The following is a 6000-nucleotide window of genomic DNA, read 5'->3' as shown; positions in this document are numbered from 1 at the left end:
GTTTAATAAAAACATTACATTTTCATTGTAAAATTAAAAATATTTTTTTTATAAATTACTAAAAAAAATTCACTATATTCAAAGATTAAATTAATCTCCCTAACATCTTCAGTGTCATACTCTAAATATAAGCTATTTGAATATAAACAAATTATATACATATATAAAATTATAATTCAAAAAATAAAACTTAATAAATAATCTTTAATTATTATTTTGTAATATTTGATTTAATTGAGAATTTTTAACTAAATTTAAATACAATTGTTGACCTCCAAAATATTCTGATCAACCCTTGATCAAATGATTTAACTACTATATTTCCAACAATTAAAGAATAATTAATAATTCCATAAGTAGAAATATAAGGTATAAACCACATAGAACCTAAAAAATAAGAAAAATTATAATTATTTAAAGCCTTATTATAAAAAAATAAAGAAACATTAGAAATTATATAACCTATAATACCCCCAACAATACAAACAAATAATGTTAATAATTTTAAATAAGAAGGAAGAACAACTACTATAGGAGTAGGAAAAATCAATCATCTTAACATTCTCCCACCAAAATTCTTAAAATTAATAAACCTATTATACTTTTCAATATTACTCAACCTTCATCATTTAATATATTTAAAGAAGAAAAATTAGAATCACCAGTTATTGTATAATAAACTAACCGAAAAGAATAACATACAGTTAAACCTGTTGAAAAAAATAAAGAAAAAAAGAAAATATATTAATATAAGATAAAGAAACTATTTCTAAAATTAAATCCTTAGAATAAAATCCAGCTAAAAAAGGTATACCACATAAAGCTAAATTAGCTACATTAAAACAAGAAGAAGTTAATGGTATTATTAATCTTAAACTTCCCATTAATCGAATATCTTGAGAATTATTTATATTATGAATAATAGCTCCAGCACATATAAATAATAAAGTCTTAAATAAAGCATGAGTCAATAAATGAAAAAATGCTAACTTATAATAACCTATTGATAAAATTCTTATTATTAATCCTAATTGTCTTAAAGTAGATAAAGCAATAATTTTCTTTAAATCAAATTCATAATTAGCTCCTAACCCTGCTATAAATATTGTTAATCCAGATAATAATAATAATAAATTACCCAATCATGAACTTCTTAATAAAATATTAAATCGAATTAATAAATAAACACCAGCAGTTACCAAAGTTGAAGAATGAACTAAAGCTGAAACTGGCGTAGGAGCTGCTATAGCAGCTGGTAATCAAGAAGAAAAAGGAATTTGAGCTCTTTTAGTTATTGCAGCTAACATAACTAATCCTCCTACAATTATTATTTCTATATTACTTTTTATTACTTCTAAATAAAAAATATAATTTCAACTCCCATAATTTAATATTCAAGCAATAGCTAATAAAAGAGCAACATCACCAATTCGATTAGATAAAGCTGTTAATATACCAGCATTATAAGACTTAACATTTTGAAAATAAATTACTAAACAATATGAAACTAATCCTAAACCATCTCATCCTAATAAAATACTAATTAAATTAGGACTAATAATTAATAATATTATAGAAGTAACAAATATTAATACTAATATAATAAATCGATTAATTTTATAATCACTTTCTATATATTCCTTACTATAAAAAATAACTAATGAAGAAATTATTAAAACAAAAGATATAAAAATTAAACTTATTCAATCAAATAATAAAGTTATAACAATATTTATTGAATTCATCGAAACAACTTCCCACTCAATAAAAATTCTATAATCATTTATAATAAAAACAAGTCCTATAAAAAAGGAAAACAATCTAAAAAAAAATAATCTTACAAAACTAATTGTACAAATTGATATATATTTCACGGTTTAAAAAGAAAATCTCTTATCATTGACACCACAAATCAATATTTTTATTAAACTATTTAAACATAATCATAATATACATATATCACCCTTTAAAATTAACAAATTTAAAGGAAATCAATATAAAAATAAAAGTAAAAATTCTCGAACAGAACCTCCTCTAAAAGAATAAATTCCAGAAAAAATTTTACCGTGTTGACTATAAGCATATAAATATAAAGTATAAGCAGCTCTAAAAAAAGACAATAATGATAATATAAATATAGAAACTCATGATCAACTAACAATTCTATTAATTAAAGAAATTTCTCCTAATAAATTTAAAGTAGGTGGAGCAGCTATATTAGCAGATCTTAATAAAAATCATCATAATGCTATAGAAGGTATAAAATTTAATATCCCCTTATTAATTAATAATCTTCGTCTTCCTGTTCGTTCATAAGAAATATTAGCCAAACAAAATAATCCTGAAGAATAAGCAATTAAAGCCTTTAAATCTGTTTGACGTAAACAAATTAATCTAACTAATACTCCTCCTACTAATCTAATTCTAATTCAAATAAAATTAAATTTTAATCCTATTAATTGTAAAAAAGGAAATACTCGTAATAATCCATAACCCCCTAACTTTAATATAATTCCAGCTAAAATTATTGAACCAGAAACAGGAGCTTCTACATGAGCCTTAGGTAATCATAAATGAACTAAAAATATAGGTATTTTTACTAAAAAAGCCATAACTAAAGAAAAATAAAAAATTTCATAATTAAATATATAATTATTTAATAAATAAAGATTTAAAGTCCCAGTAGCCTTATATAAATAAAAAATACCAACTAATATTGGTAAAGAAACTAATAAAGTATAAAATAATAAATATACCCCCGCTTGCAAACGTTCAGGTTGATAACCTCACCCTAAAATTAAAAACAAAGTAGGAATTAATCTACTTTCAAAAAATAAATAAAATATAAATAATCTCATTCTACTAAAAGTTAATACTAATAAAATTAATAATAAAACAATATTTAATAAAAATAAATTAGTATAATTTCTATACTTATAAATTGATTCACTAGCCATTAATATTAAAGATACAATTCATAATCTTAATAAAATTAATCCATAAGAAATTATATCACATCCAAATAAATAAGAAATTGATATAAAATAATTTCTATACATATTTATTAAAATAAAAACAAAACTTAATAAAAATAATAAACTTTGCACCATTCAATAAGTATTATATATTAAACACAACGGAAATAAAAACAAAATTCTAATAATAATTTTTAACATTGTAAAATATTAAATCTTTGAAAATAATCATTTCCATGAGTACGAATTATTGATACTAAAATTGAAAGACCTAATGCTCCTTCACATACACTAAAAGTTAAAAATATTATTCTAAAAAAATTTTCATAATTTAATATATTTAAATAAATAAATAATAAAAGAAATAATCTTAAAACAATATATTCTAATCTTAACAATATAGATAATAAATGCTTTCGATTAAAAACAAAAGTAAATACTCCTATAATAAATAAAATACTTGGTAAGCTTCAATTTAAAATTGCTATCATTAGTTTTAATAGTTTAACAAAAACATTGGTCTTGTAAATCAAAAATAAGATTATTTCTTTTAAAACTTCAAGAGAAAAGAAATTTCTTTATCATTAATCCCCAAAATTAATATTTTAATTAAACTACCTCTTGATATTATACAATGAATTTTATTAACTCTTTTAATTATTTTTAATTTTATTTTTATAAATATAAAACATCCATTAGCAATAGGATTAACTCTATTAATCCAAACTACATTAGTAACTTTAACATCAGGTCTTATAACTAAAAGATTTTGATTTTCATATATTTTATTTTTAGTATTCTTAGGAGGTATATTAGTTTTATTTATTTATGTAACTTCTTTAGCATCAAAGGAAATATTTTCATTTTCAATTAAATTATTATTTATTTCATTAACAATATTTTCTGTAATAATAATTACATTATTTTTTATAGACAAAAATATTTTACTACAATACCAAAATTTAGAAATTAAATCTATTTATGATATAAATTCTTACTTAATAGAAAATTCTTTATCTCTTAATAAATTATATAATTATCCAACTAATTTATTAACAATTTTATTAATAAATTACTTATTAATTACATTAATTGCTGTAGTTAAAATTACTAAATTATTTAAGGGTCCTCTTCGACCAATATTTAACTAATGAACAAACCTTTACGAATCAAACACCCAATCTTTAGAATTGCTAATAGTGCTTTAGTAGATTTACCAGCACCTATTAATATTTCAGCTTGATGAAATTTTGGATCTTTATTATTTTTATGTTTAATAATTCAAATTTTAACTGGTTTATTTTTAGCAATACATTATACTGCAGATATTAATTTAGCTTTTAATAGAGTTAATCATATTTGTCGAGATGTAAATTATGGATGATTACTACGAACTATACATGCTAATGGTGCATCATTTTTCTTTATTTGTATTTATTTACATGTAGGACGAGGAATTTATTACGGATCATACTTATTTACTCCAACTTGACTAGTAGGAGTAATTATCTTATTTTTAGTTATAGGAACAGCATTTATAGGATACGTTTTACCATGAGGTCAAATATCTTTTTGAGGAGCTACAGTTATTACTAATTTATTATCAGCCATTCCTTACCTAGGTATTGATTTAGTTCAATGAGTATGAGGAGGATTTGCTGTAGATAATGCTACATTAACTCGATTTTTTACATTCCATTTCATTTTACCATTCATTGTATTAGCTGCAACATTAATTCACATTTTATTTTTACATGAAACTGGATCAAATAACCCTATAGGATTAAATTCTAATATTGATAAAATTCCATTCCACCCATACTTCACTTTCAAGGATATTGTAGGATTTATCGTCATAACAATAATTTTACTTCTATTAGTATTAATTAATCCTTACCTTTTAGGAGATCCTGATAATTTTATTCCTGCTAATCCATTAGTAACACCAGTTCATATTCAACCAGAATGATATTTCTTATTTGCTTATGCTATTTTACGTTCAATTCCTAATAAATTAGGAGGAGTAATTGCTCTAGTTCTTTCTATTGCAATTTTAGCTATTTTACCATTTTATCATTTAAGAAAATTCCGAGGAATTCAATTTTACCCTATTAATCAAATTTTATTTTGAGTAATAGTAGTAACAGTAATCTTATTAACATGAATTGGAGCTCGACCAGTTGAAGAACCTTATGTTTTAGTAGGACAAATTTTAACTGTAGTTTACTTTGCATATTTCATATTTAATCCTTTAATTATTAAATGATGAGATAATTTATTAAATTAGTTAATGAGCTTGAAATAAGCATATGTTTTGAAAACATAAGATAGAAATCAAATTTTCTATTAACTTTACTAAAATTAATTCATTAAATTAAATAAAATAAAAAAATCTTAAACCCTACAAAAAATAATAAAAAATTTAATGAAAAAGGTAAAAAACTCTTTCAAGCTAAATATATTAATTTATCATATCGAAATCGAGGTAATGTTCCACGAACTCAAATAAATATAAAAGAAACAAATGTTAACTTAACATAAAAAAATACATGAAAAACATCACTTCCCAAAAATATTACACAAAATAATATTCTTATAAACAAAATACTTGCATATTCTGCTAAAAAAATTAAAGCAAATCCTCCTCTTCTATATTCTACATTAAATCCAGAAACTAATTCTGATTCTCCTTCAGCAAAATCAAAAGGAGTTCGATTAGTTTCAGCTAAAGAAATTCTAAATCATACTAAAGCTATAGGAAAAATAATAAATAAAAATCAAATAAATATTTGATACTTATAAAATATTAACATATTATAACCCCCAATTAAAAAAATAAAACTTAATAATACTAAAGCTAATCTAACTTCATAAGAAATACTTTGAGCAACAGCTCGTAAACCTCCTAATAAAGCATAATTTGAATTTGAAGATCAACCTGCAATTATTACTGTATAAACACCTAAACTTGTACAACAAAGAAAAAATAACAACCCTAAATTAAACGAAAAAAGTTTAACAAATA

At 21.8% G+C, this 6000-nt stretch overlaps 2 pseudogenes; one reads left to right on the top strand and one right to left on the bottom strand.

Annotated features, from left to right (window-relative positions):
- Nucleotides 1-141: 141 nt before the first annotated feature.
- On the bottom strand, nt 142-1259 carry LOC119601788 (annotated as a pseudogene).
- A 2126-nt stretch (nt 1260-3385) lies between these two features.
- LOC119601787 lies at nt 3386-5261 on the top strand (annotated as a pseudogene).
- The last annotated feature ends 739 nt before the right edge of the window (nt 5262-6000 follow it).

The sequence above is a fragment of the Lucilia sericata genome, unplaced genomic scaffold (assembly GCF_015586225.1).
Source record: "Lucilia sericata isolate MDLA Ls3-8-SP2 unplaced genomic scaffold, ASM1558622v1 Contig000190F_arrow, whole genome shotgun sequence".
Taxonomy (NCBI): domain Eukaryota; kingdom Metazoa; phylum Arthropoda; class Insecta; order Diptera; family Calliphoridae; genus Lucilia; species Lucilia sericata.
The sequence above is the reverse complement of the archived record's forward strand: the minus strand, read 5'-3'. Positions and strand labels throughout refer to the sequence as shown.